This window comes from Misgurnus anguillicaudatus, chromosome 2 (assembly GCF_027580225.2).
Source record: "Misgurnus anguillicaudatus chromosome 2, ASM2758022v2, whole genome shotgun sequence".
Taxonomy (NCBI): Eukaryota; Metazoa; Chordata; class Actinopteri; order Cypriniformes; family Cobitidae; genus Misgurnus; species Misgurnus anguillicaudatus.
Window position 1 is genome coordinate 12,425,503 of NC_073338.2, and position 20,156 is coordinate 12,445,658.

The 20,156-nt window shown below is 37.7% G+C and overlaps 1 pseudogene; it reads left to right on the forward strand.

Annotated features, from left to right (window-relative positions):
- Positions 1-11,267: 11,267 nt before the first annotated feature.
- On the forward strand, positions 11,268-18,914 carry LOC141351390 (uncharacterized; annotated as a pseudogene).
- The last annotated feature ends 1,242 nt before the right edge of the window (positions 18,915-20,156 follow it).

Sequence of the window (20,156 nt, forward strand, 5' to 3'; positions counted from 1 at the left end):
GTGCGGAGCAACAACAGTAAAGATGGCAAAAATATAACACGTGTGGAAAACCAGACAGGTCGAGAAGAAGGTGTTAAAGGGAACATAAAAGGAAATCTCAATAAGTGAAAGTAAGAGCTGGGATTTGAACCCATGAACTCAGGTTCCCAAAGCACAGCAGTAACCGCATGCGCCACTGAGTAAACGATTAAAACACTGAGTTGGTGTGTCCAAGTTATAGAATAAAGATTTAGAGCTGTAAACATTGATATCCAGCAATTACCAAACGTGCAGAAATGACAACAGAGAGCACAAATGACTGAAATACAATGTATTGTATAAAACTCACAAAACTTAAGTGAGAAAAAAAAGTTAAGACAAAAACCACTGCACATGGGATTTGAACGCATGACCTCAGGTTCCCAAAGCACAGCAGTTACCGCATGCGCCACTGAGTAAACGATTAAACCACTGAGTTGGTGTGTCCAAGCTATAGAATAGAGATTTAGAGCTGTAAACATTGATATCCAGCAATTACCAAAAGTGCAGAAATGACAACAGAGAGCACAAATAACTGAAATACAATGTATAGTATGAGATTCACAAAACTTAAGTGAGAAAAAAGTTAAGACAAAATATCACTTCACATGGGATTCGAACCCATGACCTCAGAATCTCATGGCAGGTGGTTAACCAGATGCACAACTCAGTTAACACAGCTTCAAAGGGCAGCAAAAAAACAGCTTAGGTGCTGCAAGGATTGACATGTGCCAATCAACACAGATGCAGAACTGACAGTGCAGAGCAGAACTAACAGAAATACAATGTATATGAGAATCAAAAAGCTCAAGTGAGGTTGAAGACAAGAAGATCATTCTGTATAGTAATGCTATACAATGTAATATACAGTCACATTAATTTACTATGACAAATAGACAATGTCACAAGCACGGTCAACTTTGGAGTGGTATTTCTAAGAAAGAGAACAGAATATCAAAAATCTGTTCGGTCATTTCTGTGTGGATTGCTCCAAACATTATACGAGCAGTACCTGGCATAAAATAAAAAAATTTGTAAAAGGAGTACCGAAAAAATCATCTACCATATGCTTTACAATAACACATGAACAGAATGTTGGAAAATGACAAACGAGGTATCGTTGCAATCGGCATAAACCAGTGAATACAATTTCACAAAGAAATTAATATCAGACAAAGTATTCCGAAGTTATAAGCAGTTCCATAAGAACTGTTATAGTTTATTACCCCTAGGTGGCGCCGTACTCTGACTTCCCAGGTACCTTCAGGACATCATGTCAAAGCTCCTTACCACTTTTTGCGCGGATATGTCCAATAGTTCAAAAAATATATCAATTTATGTGAAATTTCAAAACGGTGGACACGCGGTTTGGTCAAACCCGGCATAATACACATCGACAGATGCGGCATGATGTAAGCAATCCATAGACATCAAGATCATAATTTTCTGACAAACAGTTCAGAAGTTATGGGCAAAAATAGCCTATTTTCATATCTCATGACCCATAGGTGGCGCTGTCACCAAATTCGGCATGAACCCTAAGTTCATGGTCCACATGAAGTGTACCAAATTGATCAAAGAATGACCGAGGTACAGCTTCAGAACCATTATTGCATCAACCTCGTTAAGTTCACGCATTTATTACTTTTGCATAAAGATAAATATCAAAATTCTGTTCGGTCATTTCTGTGCGGCTCACTCCAAAGTTCACCTGTGCCAAATTTCATAACAATTGAACCAAATTTGAAGGAGGAGTAGCGAATAAACGGAATACTGTACATTTCAAAATGGCCGCTACTGTAATGGGTGGAGTTTTAGTGTAAGGTATTAAAAACAACAAGCATGAGGAGAGCAATCACGTGTACTAAGTAGAATTTTCATAGATCAAGCGGATCAGCAGTTATAACCATTTGAACATTGAATTTTTGCACTGCTTGGTGGCGCTATAGAGTTAGGACTAGAGACCCCATTTTTGGTCACATGAGTTTTTAAGACCACCACTACAACTGTGCCAAATTTCATCATTTTCCTACGTACGGTTCATAGGGCTGCCATAGATTCCCATTGGGGAAGAAGATGAAGAATAATAATACTGACAGTTCCAATAGGTGCCTCAGCACCTTCGGTGCTTGGCCCCTAACAAGACTCTTATGGCAGGATCCTGACAGTTTATTTAATTAAGAAACATGTAGGCACATTCTTTATATGTTTGCATACATAAACAAACCAAATACATTCAGACTGAATTATAAATATAAAGGTGGGTATGTCACATGCGAAAATATCTTTATAATGTCATTAACACAACAGTAACATCTCACCTATACGCGTACAGAGCTGTAGATCACATTTTCCTCTACATCTGCTGGACTGTACTGAAAATATAAAACATATAAAGTCATACTAATAATAAGACAAACATAAACTGAAGCACTTACTGAGATCAGAGATTCATTTTGTTTGTTGTTATGAATTTACTTACTGCTTTAGTCTTGGGAAGTTTAATGACAGAACTGTATGTCGCATCACATTCAGGATTCACTGAGGATGAATTAATCGAGTCGTCCTGTCAATAAACACACATCTGTTTCAGTCTCTCACATATTTAACTGCCACACATGTTTATCATGGTATATCAGTGCCATAATGAATGACAATGATAGCAACTGAGACAAAGACATTACATGCCAATTTTTAGGTCAATCAGCCCAAAAGTACTGTACTGAAAATATAAAACATATAAAGTCATACTAATAATAAGACAAATGTTACTGTAACATAAACTGAAGCACTTACTGAGATCAGAGATTCATTGTGTTTGTTGTTATGAATTTACTTACTGCTTTAGTCTTGGGAAGTTTAATGACAGAACTGTACATCACATCACATTCAGGATTCACTGAAAATGAATTAACCGAGTCGTCCTGTTAATAAACACACATCTGTTTCAGTCTCTCACATATTTAACTGTCACACATGTTTATCATGGTATATCAGTGCCATAATGAATGACAATGATAGCAACTGAGACAAAGACATTACATGCCAATTTTTAAGTCAATCAGCCCAAAAGTACTGCAGTTACAAACAAGTTAATACAAATTAAAGTCAGCAAGTGTAGCAGTCACTATTTCGTCTCTTTTTATGTATGAGTTAGAAATATTTAACTTTACAAAAGCATAAAAGTGGCAGCCATTGAAAGAAAAAATCCCATGATAATAACTCGAGCACAGCCAAAGTTATAGGCACGTAAATGTATCATTTATCTTACCATTAGGTGGTGATGTAATAAAAATGTACATCATGTACAGGTCATGACTGTGATGACATGTACCAAGTTTTGCATGAAAACATGTTAGTTTGGTTAAGATACAGATCAAATCCTACTAAATCTAATGATATCACTCTCATGTCAAAGTGGCAAACCATATGTTATGAGCATTTTTGTACATTTTGTTATTTAGTTTGACCACTAGGGGGCCCAAAACTGCAGGTCCTCTCAGAACAAGATGCTAAAACAGCATGCTAAGTTTCGTAGTGATATGCAATTGCATTCATAAAATAATGCATTTCATGATGATATTCAAAATGAATGATGCCTGAAATGGCAAATTGAGGAACACTGGGTACTGTTAAACTTAGCATGCCTTAAGGAATCTAACGAGACCACTGTCATAACTTTTCACACAAGTTTGCAATAGTTTTAATTTTTTCTATTTATTTTTACAAGTAGGTGGCGCTATGACAAACTTGCAACCTTAGGCCATGACTGCAATCACAAGTTCCAAGTGTCGTGCCAATACATGTAAGTTTGGCGAAGATACATCCTTAAATCTCTTTATCTCAATGTCATTAAAACCCCAGGCAATACAATTACTGATAAAAATGTACACCGAATGCATTGCAAGTCAACTTGGATAAAGCACCTGCCAGACAATCATTGTGAAACTGTTGAACTATCTGTGTTTGTTGTTATGAATTCGCTTACTGCTTTACTCTTGGGATGTTTAATCACAGAACTGTACATCACAACACATTCAGGATTCACTGAGGATGAATTAACTGAGTTGTCCTGTCAATCAACACAAATGTTTCAGTCTCTCAACTATGTAATAATTACTGTACATTACTTCTGTTGTGATCGTCTCCCAGTGGCATAACTCGGTCGGCGTGCCACGCGGTGTAGTTGCACAAGTTTATTTTTTTTACGCTTGCAAAACTTAAATTGGGCCGGAATAAAAATTATTGGGCCGGATAAAGATGATTGGAGGGGCGCATTTGGCCTGCAAGCTGGCAATTGACTAGCCCTGTCCTATAAGCATTGAGGGACCCCCTATAAAGCACAAAAATATAAATATGGGTGGTCCCCTGGATTTTATTAAAATTAAAATACCACATGGATTTAAAATTCTTGTGCTGCGCTGCCACAAAGTAATACTATTCATTATTTGTCCCAATTTTGAAAAAATAAATCCAAAAGATTTCTGTATGAAATAAACGTAAACTCTCAAGTGCGCTTCATGTTGTTTTCTGGAGGAATTGACAGACGAGTCAATGTCTCTGCTGTGGATTATTTTCACCTTGTTTACAGTAGAAATCTTTAGTTATCATTAAACCCTCCCCCCCAAAAAACTTTTAACCCAAATAAAAAACAACTTTTAAAAAAATTATTCTCAAACTATTATTTCACACTAATTTGAGGTGTAAAAATGCTATGGGACCCCCCCCTCCAATAATCTTTGACATAATTCAAACACTAAAAAGGGGTGCATTTTCTAAGTGATCATCCTTATGTCCTGTTCCCTTCAAAGATCAAAGCTCATGGGTAAACTCTGGGAGTTGTGAAATTGTGTCTCATAGCCTAGTGTGGCAGTTATACACTTGGAGAATAGAGCAATGAAAACAAAGTCATCTTCTCTTTATCTGGAGCGCATGTTTATGCGGCGTCCCCTTCCCGAAGTGTCCTTTGTAATCTATCCACACTGTTAAAAAAATGCAGCATTTTTGTCAAATAAACTCATATTTTTATGTTAATTTAACTTAACAAATTAAGCTAAACAATTTCAACTTGTTTTTATAAGTTATGTCAACTGTTTAAGTCAAAACTTTAAATAGTAGGTTGAGTTGATTCGAGGATCCTTATCTTAGTGAGTTACTGACTGAGTATCAACCCACTAGATCCCTCCGGTCTTCCAACCAGGATCTATTTGTCTCCCATAAGTCGAGAATTAAGTGCAGGGGAGAGCACGCTTTTTCTATTGCTGCCCCCAGGCTTTGGAATGCCTTGCCACTGTCCATTAGACAAGCCACCTCTCCAGTGTTAAACTTTTTTGACAGACGAAAACTAAATAAAAACTAAATAAAAGTCAGATATGATGACGAAGACTGTAACGAAATATAACTGACACTTTAGTCAACGAATAAAAATAAGACGAAAATGTTAGGGAGGGACGAATGGAGAAGAGATCCAATCAGAGCTACTCATTTTGTGGGACAAGATGGGAAGAAATCCAATCAGAGCGAATCTTTGAGGGTAGGTTGATCTATGCAGAAGCAGGCATTAGAGGCATTTTAAAAACCCGCGGCAAAGTTCGTTTTCACAACAGGTTGTTTACATTATATTTAGTTGTACAGTCTTAGTTACCCTGCTTTGGCTGATTTCAGTTGACTTTGCTCGTTATCAACACGCTAACGTTTTGCGGTGCACCCGGTCCGAAGACATGTCTCATTAACAACAAAAATGTCAGAGCTAGCGTCTAATCTGGTCACACTTCAAATATGACAAGACAACAGCCTGTAAAGACGACATCCAGAAATACATGCAAAGGTAAACATGCACGCTAAGGTTATTTGATCAGATAAACTACCGTGTTTTCGCTAAACTTGGAATAACATTGAAACTAAAGGAATACACCTCTGAACTGTATTGATTGTATTGGGTTGTCTGAATTAATACTGAGTATAAATATTCAGTGTCCTCAAATTGAATGTAATGTGTAAAGTTACTATTATAGTAGATGTTGTGGCTTTACATGACTGGACAAAGTACGTGTGTAAGTGCGTGTGTGTGTGTCTCTCTATCTGTTTGTCTGCGCGCGCGTGCGTGTGTGTGTCTGTGTGTGTGCATGTCATTTAGGGAGAATGCATATCTTTTTCAGGGACCATGTATATTTTTAGGTAGAGCGGGCCTTATGCTTATTTTATGTGATATTATCTTTTGTGAAAAAGCCACGGTCAGTTTTTTTTACATTAAGAATAAAATACGTGTTTTCTATAACAACCATTAAATCTGTCTCTGTATTGCATATTCAAACCTTAATACCATTCCATAACGGACTAAAAAACTTAAGACTAGACTAAGACTAAAACTCTTATGATATTTCGTCGACTAAAACTGGACTAAGACTAAAATATTTCAGATGACTAAAATAAGACTAAAACTAAATGGTGTGTTATTCAAAAGACTAAGACTAAATCAGAATTTTCTGCCAAAATTAACACTGCACCTCTCTCAATATCTTTCAGTCCAGGCTAAATACATTTTTATTTTCAAAAGCATGGCTGATAGGATTTTTGTACTATTTTTGTTTGTCTGTTGTATTTTTTTTTTAATGACCTCATGGAAAGCACATTGGTCGACGCAAGTTGAAGTTAATTGTACTATGTAAATAAATTGTCATTGTTTTAACTTCATGCTGCATTTTTTGAGTTTTAATGAGTGATGATCCTGCTTTTAGGACGAAACACGCTAGGAGGTTTGTTTGTGTTTTTTTATTTGTGAACTCAATTGTATTAGATTTTACACTGAGAAAATAAGTTCCAGGTTACAGATATTTTAACATGTATTGTAATTATTTAAAAATGTAGAAAAAACAGAATAGAAAAAATATAGATCTCAGATGCAAAACCTGGTATGCGTCTGGAATGATTTCTTGTTGATTAACTTAACATTTTTTATTTGACTTAATGGATTCTGCCAACAAACCATTATTTCAGAATGGCCTAACGTCAGGATTAGGCGGATTTAATGCAAAAGTATCATTATCTCATTTTTGATGGAGCTGGTGTTTAACAGCTTTTTCATCTGAACTTCAGATATAGAAAAAAGGAAGTTTGGCTGTTGGGTCCCTGATAAGGATGAATCTCTTGGGTTACAATCCTCAGAACTGAAGTCACTTTGTATTAAAACATCTGCTAAATTAACACATGTAAACAGAAATAAAAACTCACCTCATCGCTGGCTTCATTATTTTTCTCATTTGAGATGTGCATGTTTTTTCTTTCTGTAAAAGAAGTTAAACAGTACTTATACATCATTACAAACAGTTGAAAAATACAAATGATTGTTGGACAGAAATCATTAATCAACAACTCCAGAGAACACAAATACAAAATACTTTTAAATGCATAAATGTACTACTGACTGTGTTTGTTTCTCAGTATTACAGATGTCACAGTAACCAGAATAAGCAGCAGAAGCAGAACAATGGGAAGAAGCCACATCTTCAGATCATTATACGGTCTGTAATAATAAATAACAATGCGGTAAAAAAAGCAGTAAATGGATCTTAAAGAATGAAACACAAATAAGATTAATACATTAATTTTCAGTAAATTTAATAAAATATACTCTTATTCAACAAAATTAACATTAATCAACAGAAGCACTGAACATCCTAATTCAATACTTATTATGTGTCTCATCAATGCTTGATGTTTGATTGCTGTTATTGGGAGTTGGTGTTATAGTAGAGAGAGCTGTAGGTCTGCTAAGAAGCAAAGAACAGAAAAAAAACACAGAGACAGACACACAGATAGATGGATGTGTTATTAAATTATGCATTTTTATGATTAATGTATTTGTAAGGATTAATCTGCACCTGTCAAGATGACTGGCAGTACTCAGATGAGACTGTGTTGTTAGTGTCAGCCGATTGCTTTCTGAGGATAATAAAGTTTGTAAGGTTGTGACTGACCAATCAGAATCAAGCATTTCAGAGTGTCAAATAATTAATAATGAATTACAATGTTTTATTTGCTATTATTATGTAATCACCACCAGCAAGACTTGAACCATTTTTACTAAGACTGTATTACCTGATATTGCTTCTCCATCAGGGAATTCAACAGGTGTTACATTTCCAACACAGATTTCAGCAACTAAACACAGATAAAACATTTAAGATTTTTTCTTTATATTATAAAGTTGATAACCAAATGTGTTTTACCATTGACTGTTAGTTGAACAGGAGCCTGTAGATCTCCTACAGAACAGTAATACCAGCCAGAATCACTCTTCATCAGTCCAGACATCACCACAGTCAAACATCCTCTCCAATCATCACTTATCTTAACTGATGCATTCTGGGATGTGTAACATCTCTTGTCTTTATATCTGCACCACTGTTTGTGTTTATTCTTATATGTAGAAGTGTAGAGACACTGTATACTGATATTACCACCTTCATCTACAGTTACACTGCTGGGCATCACAGAGAGATCAGGAGCTGTCATCACATAGACAGATGATATTTGTCATTGACATTTATTAAAAACAAGAGCAATCTGATGATGAAGTGTAAAATAAATCTCATACCTGATTGGATTTTGAGATAACACCACTCATACACATCATACTTAACTCCTTTAATTTCCACAGCACACATGTAATATCCAGTGTTTTGATCCTTTAGTTCTCTCATAGTGACAGTAAATAAACTCTGATCAGGATGATCAATTACTGACACGTATCCTTTGGTTTCATTTGCATATGCAAGAATAGAGCAGAAATAATAATCTCCTGATGAATGATAGCACCAGTATTTCTTGTGTTGGGTGTATTTACTTTCATAAAGACATGGAATAGTAACAGATCCACCAGTCTGAACAGTTACTGTCCTACACTCATCACCTATAAATCATAAACAAAACAACATTTTAAAATTTTAGTTACAAAGTTTTTTTTACATATGCCTGCCGGGTTTCATTTTTGCATATTATTAGCAAACAAATATATCAACGTATATACAGTACATAGATAGAAATTTTACATTATCTGAGTGTTTTCATAACAAAAGAGAAAATGTAATTGTTTATTGTAAAAAATATTTTAAAAAGGTTTTTAATTAGAAAATGTGCATTTCTGTAAATAAAACCTCAATGTTATTTACATTTTGTGTCAAAATCTGATCTGAACTTTTTTCAGACAGCATATATGTTATGAAGTGAATTGAAAGATGTTTTCTTACAAACAAAGAAATATATTTTTTTTAATGGAACATATATTTGTTTTTAATTTAGATGATCAGAAAGGCCGCTTTATCCATCTTTTACCACTAATTAGTTTGCAAAACAACCACAGTTTAGTTGCTTTAAATCCAATATAGTTTATGGTGTAGCAGGTCACTTTAATACATTTTAACAACACTTAAAATACAAATAACAGTAAAATGAATTAAAGACCTACTGTACCTGTAATGAGCCAAAGAATGACCAGAATGAACTTTAAACTGACTGTCTGCATACCAAACACCTGTGATGTTTCATTTATCAGTATCTTCATCATTTCTATGTGGATTTTCATTGGTTTGTTGTTAAAAAAAATGAAACATGAAAGAGACACAGAACTGAAGGAGGTCATCTGTCATTATAGTGTCTATTCACAGTGTGTTAAACATGTATAACACCTCTCACTTCCTGAATATCATCTCTAGCTGCTTGTGAGAACAGTTTCCAAACAGGCTGATAAAAATAATGCATAATAATTTACAAATGACAAAGTTTAACTCCAATCCAATATATTTTAAGGTGTAGCAGGTCACACCTTAGTACATTTTAACAACACTTAAAATGAAAATAACAGTAAACTGAATTGAAGACATACTGTGTAAGAGCCAAAGAATGACCAGAACGAACTTCAAACTGACTGTCTGCATACCAAACCACTGATGTTTCATTTCTCATTATCTTCATCATGTCAGTCTGGATTTTCATTGGTTTGTTGTTAAAAAATGAAACATGAAGGAGACACAGAACTGAAGGAGGTCATTATAGTGTCTATTCACAGTGTGTTAAACATTTATAACACCTCTCACTTCCTGAATCTCATCTCTGGCTGCTTGTGACAAACAGGCTGATAAAAATGATGCATAATAATTTACAAATAACAAAGTTTAACTTTCTAGGAAGATCTTACATATTTAACTCATGTATTGCAATATCATTTTAATTCTTTGAGAACAATTTCCCCTCATGCATTTTTTTGCAGCATGTTTTCTTCTGTTTGTGGCTGGTAGCCTGCAGTTCCTTTCATGAGTTTACACTGTTTAGCTAAAAGACAAATATAAAGCTGAAGACGTACAGTCCTGTAAGTGACTGCAGAAGTTGTCAGTTTGTGGTCAAAATATTCATAGAGTGATACAGGCGACAACGGATATAAGCTTCAATGTTTTCCACAGACATCAGTTATATGGTGATCAAATAATCTTTAAATAATATGTGAGCCCGCTCTGGCGAAATGAGTCGGAAGTCGCAACGTTCCATTTTAAGATATGTATAACAATAAAATTATCAAAAAATGTTTTTAGCTAATTTCAAAGAACAGACATTCCAAAATTATCTCCCAAAGTTTCGTCCAAATAACTGAGTAAAGGTATTTAAATGACTATTAAAGTTGAAAAAGTTTTACTAAATTAGCTGGAAATGAACACATTTATGAAAAATATTTATTCAAATACATACTTTACAATAATTTATGCTTCAGCCGGGTTTACTGTAATAGCATGTATATATATTAATCTCTTTGGTCAAATTAAGCTGTAAAATAAATAGTTTATCGCTTTAAAAATTCAATGGATTTTGAAAGATATCTACAAAAAACTTTAAAGGGGATTTCTCAGGTTTTTAGGATACGTTTACACGTACATGGTTATTTTGAAAACTGAGACTTTTACCTTCGTTTGCGCCCTTCGTTTACACATAAACATAGATTTCACCTCTGAAACCGATTCTTTCTAAAAACTCCAGCCAAAATGGATATTTTGAAAACCTTTGTTTGCACGCTTGCATGTGAACTGAGACAAACGGATGTTTAGGCGGCTAAATGTCACAGTATGCGCCAGAGGTCGCACCTACATCAAAAGTGCGACCTATGTGTACATGTGACTGCTACTGTAGATGCTTCCATGATAACATTTATGTTCGTGCAAACGCGTTTCGTGTGTTTTGTATTTGCATACAGCTGCTCCATTATGTCGAGGAGCAGAGACAAGTGCTCGAAGGTCAGCAATTTTACATATGTTCGACTTCATGGGATGCATGTAATTTCGAATCGCTCTCTAGGTACCTTGACATCATCGAACACCTACTGCAACAACCCCTTCGTCCAACACGAAGAACCAGTCCGTGTCACCACCGGCGCTGCCGGTGATTGGCTTACGTGGACTTGAGCTTCTCTTGACGGCATATATGCATGGGTACGTGTAAATGAACACTTTTCTGAAAACTGACATTTGTGCACGATATTATTTTTGAAACCATAGAGGTTGAAATGTCTGTTTATTAAAATAGCCGCCCACGTGTAAACGTAGCCTCAGTTGGAAAAAGAGGGCAGACAACCTTAATTTATATGTCTATATCTTTAAACCCATTCAAGTTTTGAAATGTTTGAAAATTTTAATTTTGGGTCACTGTGACTTATTTTGCTGGATCAGGTTACATATGATGTGAAGACAAGGCTCATGCTTAAAGGAATAGTCTACTCATTTTCAATATTAAAATATGTTATTACCTTAACTAAGAACTGTTGATACATCCCTCTATCATCTGTGTGCGTGCACGTAAGCGCTGGAGCGCGCTGCGACGCATCGATAGCATTTAGCTTAGCACCATTCATGCAATGGTACCATTCAGAGATAAAGTTAGAAGTGACCAAACACATCAACGTTTTTCCTATTTAAGACGAGTAGTTATACGAGCAAGTTTGGTGGTACAAAATAAAACATAGCGCTTTTCTAAGCGGATTTAAAAGAGGAGCTACATTTTATGGCGTAATAACACTTTTGGGAGTACTTCGACTCGGCGCAGTAACACCCTCCCTCTCCCATTATGAGAGTGAGAAGGGGAGCGGACTTTTCAGATGAGTCAAAGTGCTCCCAAGGGTGCTATTACGCCATAAAATATAGTTCCTCTTTTAAATCCGCTTAGAAAAGCGCTACGTTTTATTTTGTACCATCAAACTTGCTCGTATAACTACTCGTCTTAAATAGGAAAAACGTTGATGTGTTTGGTCACTTCTAACTTTATCTCTAAATGGTACCATTGAATGAATGGGGCTAAGCTAAATGCTATCGAAGCGTCGCAGCGCACTCCAGCGCTTACGTGCACCCACACAGATGATAGAGGGATGTGTCAACGATTCTTGGTTGGGGTGGTAACATATTTTAATGTTGGAAATGAGTAGACTATTCCTTTAAAGTTCTTGAACGCATTTACAGATCATTGTGCTTCTACATCACTCTTGTTGTACAGTGATGTCATACGCTGATCAGTGAAGTCAAACACATCTAAATACTTGGAACTGTGTCTGCCAATTTATATATATATACAGATCAGGACATGAATTAACAAGCAAAAATAAGATATTACAGTAACAACATTCTGCCATTCACACAAGCAGATCACAACCTAAGTTTGAAGAACATGTCACACGGTGACGATTTCAAGGGGCTGAACCAAAATTAGGGAACATTGGTTCCCCCCGGATTTGGTTCCCACCAAGCCGTATTAAACACAGGTGTGAGTGGCAAACGCGGCGGCTGGGGATTGGATGAGGCGAAGAAGGAGAGGCATATAAAGAGAGCTTTAAAAACGCAAAAGGTGGGGTATTAGCAGTGCTTTGTTGTTGTTGGGTGTGCTGACAAACCGTTCCGGTGTACGGAGTGAAGGTCTGGGCGAAGTCACGTCTGGTAGCGGCAGAGGTTGATGTTTACTGGATGAAGAAGCAGAGAAGGATAAAGATCACGGGCTGAGTATAATATTCACACTGCAAAAAATGACTTTCTTACTTAGTATTTTTGTCTTGTTTTCAGTAGAAATATCTAAAAATTCTTAAATCAAGATGTATTTTCTTAATGAGCAAAATGACCTAAGAAAATAATACTAGTTTTTATACAAAAAATATACATTTTAAGTGAATTCGTGCTTAAAACAAGCAAAATTATCTGCCAATGGGGTGAGAAAATTTTACTTGAATTAAGTGTTTAACAAAAAAAAAATCTTATTTCACATTTTTTTTTCTCACCCCATTGGCAGTTAATTTTGCTTGTTTTAAGGACAATTTCACTTAAATTGTATATTATTTGTCTTAAAACTAGACTTATTTACTCAGGTCATTTTGCTCATCAAGAAAAGGCATCATCAAGAAAAAGAATTTTTAGATACTTCTACTGAAAACAAGACAAAAATATTAAGTAAGAAAGTCATAAGTCCACCGCCCACGAGCAGTAATTGTTGTTGAATTGCCTGTTGAATGTCCAAGTTATTACCAGCTAAGAGAATGACTATACGAGACTCAGCTACCGAATATTACTTACCTCTGCTTTTTTGCTACGAGCCGCCAGAGTGACCAGCCAAAGTCCCAGTTACCTGTAAAAGTAATCCTCTGTATTACAGCTATAAGCCTGCAGGAGGAGAGAGTTCGAGTCTAGTACCTGTGAAATACTTACCTTGCACACCGCTACGAGTTACCTGGGTGAGAGGAAAAGTCCCAGTTACCTGTAAAAGTAATCCTCTGTGTTACAGCTATAAGCCTGCAGAAGGAGAGAGTCCGAGGCCAGCACCTGTGAAATACTTACCTTGCACACCGCTACGAGTTACCTGGGTGAGAGAAAGAGTCCCAGACCTGTAAAAGTAATCCTCTGTGTTACAGCTATAAGCCTGCAGAAGGAGAGAGTCCAAGTCCAGCACCTGTGAAATACTTAACTTGCACACCGCTACGAGTTACCTGGGTGACAGAAAAAGTCTTAGTCACCGGCAAGTAATACTCTGTGTTTACAGTTGCAAGTCTGCGGAAGGAGAGAGTGCGAGTCCAGTCGCCTGGGAGAACCTACCTTGCTCCCCACTACGATAGAGCCGAGGAACGGACAGCTCTAACACACGATAAGTGTCAGGTAGCCACTTCACTGAACCCAACATTTATTGTACCTTTCTTTTAATTCTGCCTCCAGGAGACGAGGAGGGTGCCACGGGATCAAGAAAACAAGGCATAGGAGCCTTGTTCCCCTGTCTTCCCTTCCGCCCCTCAGCAGTGCCTTGGACCCCTGGCACTTGGCCCCTCTCTTCCCCCCTGTACGGTCCATCTGGAGGACAGAAGAGGAATCATTTTAACTTCCTCCTTTCCCCTTTCAAACATTATTTTAAGTAATTTAAATAAAGTTTCATTTTAAATTATACTTACGCTTTGTTTGTCTGGTCATTGGGTTGGCTTTGGGACCTCCTCGAGATGGAAACTAGGAAGGGGGGTGGCTGTTTACATCTGTGGTCCGCCCCGACCTGTGACAAACACATTCTTATTTTTTGCAAGCTCTTGCATGTGTGTTATTATTTTGTTCAGGTATTTTATCAGATCACCTGTGTGATAAAATGAAAAAAAAAATATTTCCAGTATTTACAGTGTAACATTGTGCGTATTTTGTGATTTAACACAACAGTAACATCTCACCTATTCATAGACTGGGTTGTAGATCACATTTTCCTCTACATCTGCTCTGTACTAAAAAATATAATATAGATTCATACTGACAATAACACAATAGTTTTATCCAGACAAATGTTTTATTCATTGCTTACACATTTTAACAACATCACCAGTTTTTACAACGACAAAATACAATATCCTGTTTTCTGTGGCTGGTAGCTTGTAGTTTCCTTCATGGTTTAACCCTCTGGGGTCCGACCATTTTGGGACACTCTCTGAGGTTCTGATATGCTCTTACATTTGGTCTTTTTTCAGTTGCTTTAAAACATAATAATGGCAAGTGTCTCATACCACTGCGTTCAGCACAAACTGGGCTAAAATATTATATGAGCTACATATAATGGTGTGGTTTTAAAAAAAGCAAAACTTTTAAGTCACTGATATAAGTCCACAAAACCCATACTAAACATGTTTTAACAAGACTTTCCTAAACAGAATCTAGTAGTCTAGAGTTTTTTCTTTAAAATGATGTGAAAATCACCCTGTCTACTTATTCACATAAAACAATGTATTGATTTAGAAATTGTAAGACACTTTTTGTTTAGAGGGGCCGTATGCGAGAAGGATTGATTGACAGCTAGCAAACAAAGGCTCGCATAATGAGCTGCATAATGAGGCAGGAATGTGAGAATGAACTATAGTAAAGAATGTGAGGACAAATGTATACATGTTTGTTTGAGGTTTATTAAGTTAACAATATAATCAAAATAGAAATGATGGTTAGTAGGACATTTTAAGTTTATTTGGAAACAAACCCTATTCAAAAACTTTGTATAAACTAAGAAACTGATACACAACAGAGCTGTAAACTTCATGTGGCTCATGTTACCATATAACTTTATGTCCAAAAAGTGTTTTTCCACTTCATAGTTTTGTACTGATGAGAGAGATGCAGACCTCTAAGAGAGTTATAAACAGCTGTTAGCATAAATTGTCCACAGAAATACCCTTACATATATAACTGATGGGTAAATATCACTGATACTACATTCATAAACTATCTTGTACATAAACTTAATCTCAGATAAACATCTGCAGCAATTAGTTATATAAAAAGCTGTTTTCAGATGACTGTTTTCAGATGCCCATCCCCTTATCGTCTAGCTTCTGTTTTAAACGTGTTTCTGTAAGCGCGTATGAACTTTAAAAACACATTGCATGTGCACGAGCTTGCATCTCCGTGCAGCGCTCATAAAAACGGTGTCGCATGTAAAGCGCAATGTATGGAATTACCTTGCATGTAAACAATATGGAATCATTTTACAGCAAATCCCGCAGTGCAGCATTACTCAAAGTTGCCATGAAGGATACGAAAGTGAATAACTGTGTCTTACGCTGTACAACATGTAACAGATATCCGCCATTACGGGTGGTCACGCGGATTTGTTTGTAAATAAGCATGTAAACATGGAATCATGTTACAGCACACACTTAAAAGATACAGCAGTGCAGGCTTACTGAAAGTTGCCATGAAGGATATAAGTGAATAACTGTGTTTAACACTGTTACAGCATGCAACAGTGAAATCCGCCATTATGTGAGATCGTGTCCGTTTGTAAACAATGCGAAAGTTTTTCAATCCGAAGCGTCTGCTGAGGTTGCTTACTGTATGTAAGCTGAACTGCACAAGCCATGAGCATATTAAGTTACATGACAGCAAATATAAATGGTATAAATTAACTGTTAACGTTACTTACTTCCAATCCAGCTCCAGTGCGTCCTCCATTGTTCTTCTAAGATAATGTTAAAGATAAATGCTTCTCTTCCTCAATGTCCAGACATAAATGAAGATATTCCTCACGTGTGTGTAAAGTTTATCTCCCAAACATGCGGTAAAGTCTTTAAATCTGATCAAACTTTATGCTTTGCTTGGTTTGAACAGCTCGTGTCCTCATTACCATGTCAACAGCTGTGGGCGTGACCGAATTAAAGATAATGAAGTCAGCCAGGAAAAACGGTACTCTCTTTACTTCAATGCAGATTACATAAACAGGCATTATTTGTTTTCGATTATATTTAGCTTTTTAAAAGTAAATTTCAGGCTTTCTTTTGATATGTGTATCATGCTTGTGTGATGAGTACTCGCAGAGTTTCAATTGATTTTTGTAACGTGTTGTAACGTCAGCACATCAGAGAGGCCAGAGAGAACAAGGGCAATCTGTCAGTGCTGTGGCTCGATCTGGCAAATGCATATGGTTCAATACCACACAAGCTGGTGCAGCTCACTCTGACAAAACATCATGTCCCCAGCAGAGTCAGAGACCTCATCGCTGACTATTACGACAATTTCAGGATGAGAACCTCTGCAGGAGCAGTGACATCAGGCTGGCTTAAGATAAAGATTGGAATTATCACAGGCTGTACCATCTCTGTAATTCTGTTTTCCCTGGCTATGAATATGCTCACAAAGTCTGCTGAATCAGAGTGTAGAGGGCCCAAGACGAAGTCAGCTCAACGTCAGCCAACGATCAGAGCTTTTATGGATGACCTCACTGTCACCACAGAATCCGTCCAAGGCTGCCGGTGGATTCTTAAGGGTCTCGAAAAGCTAACGGAGTGGGCAAGGATGCATTTTAAACCAGCCAAGTTAAGATCAATGGTGCTGAGAAGAGGAAAGGTGGACAACGAATTTCGGTTCAGCGTCGCAGGTGTAACAATCCCAACCATCACTGAGAAGCCTGTCAAGAGCCTAGGCAAGGTGTTTGACAGCACCATCAGGGACTCTGCATCCATTCAGGCAACCTGTGCTGAGCTGGACAGATGGCTAAAGTCAGTGGACCGGTCTGGTTTGCCAGGGAAGTTTAAAGCTTGGTTATACGAGCATGGCATTCTCCCTAGGATTCTGTGGCCACTACTTGTCTATGAGGTACCAATTTCAACTGTGGGAACCTTAGAGAGGAAAGTCAGCAGCCACCTCAGAAGATGGTTGGGGCTTCCAAAAAGTCTTAGTGGCATCGCACTCTACGGGCACCGTAACAAATTGCAACTGCCGCTCAAGTCTTTGGAAGAGGAGTTCAAGGTAACAAGAGCTAGGGAAGTGTTGCTATACAGAGACTCAAGTGATTTAATGGTGGCAGCGGCTGGGATTGAAGTGAGGACTGGCCGGAAGTGGAAGGCTGAGGAAGCTGTTCGACAAGCAAAGGCAAGATTACACAACAAAAGGCTGGTGAGGGTTGTAACAAGAGGTAGGGCTGGACTGGGTTCCTTTCCAACTCCCCATATAGGTACCATCAACAGAAAGGAGAAGCGCTGCCATGTCCAGGAGGAGGTGAGAGCAGCGATTGAGGATGAGAGAACCAGTAGGACAGTAGGAATGAGGCAACAGGGTGCCTGGATACGATGGGAGAATGCGATCGAGAGGAAAGTGACATGGGCAGAGCTGTGAAAGGCAGAGCCACAGCGGATCAAATTTCTCATCCAGGCGGTATATGATGTGCTTCCCAGCCCATCAAACCTTCACATTTGGGGCAAGGTGGAGTCACCAGCATGCCCACTGTGCTCCAAGTGTGGAACTCTAGAGCACATTCTGAGTTGCTGCTCAAAGGCACTGGGAGAGGGAAGGTACCACTGGAGGCATGACCAGGTGTTAAAGGCCATCGCTGAAGCCATTGCTATAGGAGTAGAGGGGGCCAAGCGCTCCCTCCCCGCCAGGCAAGCCATTGCCTTTGTCAGAGCGGGAGAGCAGCCAAAACCCGCTGTGAAAACAACTGCAGGCATCCTGGCCACCGGACGGGATTGGGAGCTGTTGGTGGACTTGGAGCGGCAACTTATGTTCCCTGGCCACGTTGTGACTACCACCTTAAGGCCAGATGTTGTTCTCTTGTCTAATTCCACCAAACAAATAGTTCTGCTGGAGCTTACAGTCCCTTGGGAAGACCAACTGGAAGAGGTCTTTGAGAGGAAGCTCACCAAGTATGAGGGACTGGTCAGAGAGTGTCGACAAGCTGGGTGGAGAGCACGGTGTCTCCCAATAGAGGTAGGACGCAGGGGCTTTGTAGCACGATCCTTGTACAGAGCCTTCAGTCTTTTAGGCATTAATGGAGTGAAGAGAAGAAGAGCCATCCGTAACATCACTGAAGCAGCCAAGAAAGCCTCGAGATGGATATGGCTCAAGAGAGGAGATCCATGGGGGTCAATGTAGCTCGATTCGCCAACTGGACACAAGATGGGGTCTGATCAGCCACAGCTGGGTCACCTGGATGAGGGTGTCTGATGTTGAAAGACCCGAAACACACAATGATTCCAGGAACATCACTGAAGATGTGTCCAGTAGCATCAGTGGATGTATTTGCACAGCTGAGAGACAGCTGGCGGAGACAGAAATGTCTGGATGCACACCCTGTTTATTTTCTTTATTTGACAAAAAGACAAAGATCTCTTGTTATTGTGAATGAACACATATTAAAGAAGACCCTTTACCATTTCAAATGATGTCAAACACGTAAGTGTATGATTATTAATGATGGAGTATTTTAAGTTGATTCTGCCATGATGATCTGGGGTCTAAGGGGTTTTAGGGCCCTGTGGAAGTGTTGACATGCACTGACATATGTGCCTTTTTCAGTTGCTTAAAACATATTAATGGCAAAAAGTCTCATAACACTGTGTTCAGCATAAACTAGGCTACAATATTATATAATCAACATGTATGTACATGTTTGTATTTTTGAGAGAAAAATGTTTATGCATGGTTTTTTAAAAAGCTAAATTTTTAAGTCACTGATTAAACTCCACAAAACTCATTCTAAACATGTTTTTCCAAGACTTTTCAAAACAGGATCTAGTAGTCTAGAGTTTTTTCTTCAAAATGATGTGAAATCATTCAGCCTACTCATTCACATAAAACAATATATTGATTTAAAATTTCTAAAACACTTTTGCTTGGGAAAGGCTGTATGTATGGAGGCGGGAAAGCTTCTGAATAATCAGTGATTGACAGCTGAGGAACAAAAGAGTTGCATAATGAGCCACATAATGAGCCTTGTGGGGATGCTCAACAGGAATGTAACTTTCTCTGTAGTAAAACCATGATACGGTTTACTTTTCAATATAATGTAAATACACACACACACACATATATATTTCTATTGAAATATTTTCTATTAATTTCACAAGTATAAATTACCTTTAAAAACCATAGTAGCCTAATCATGGTAAAGGTACTGTTTGGCCATTGTAAAATGAACACACAGGTTGGCCAGCGAGAGGTTTACTTTTGTGCAGTAAAAAGCTCAAAAGAACAACTGCCTATCGTTGTCTGGACTCTTATTTGTGTTTTTGTAATCATTATAGTAGAAACACAACAAGAGACAAGCGTATCAATGTTTGTTTCTGCTCGTTCACTTCAATGGTGTGGGGGTGTGGCGATCTCATTTCATTACAG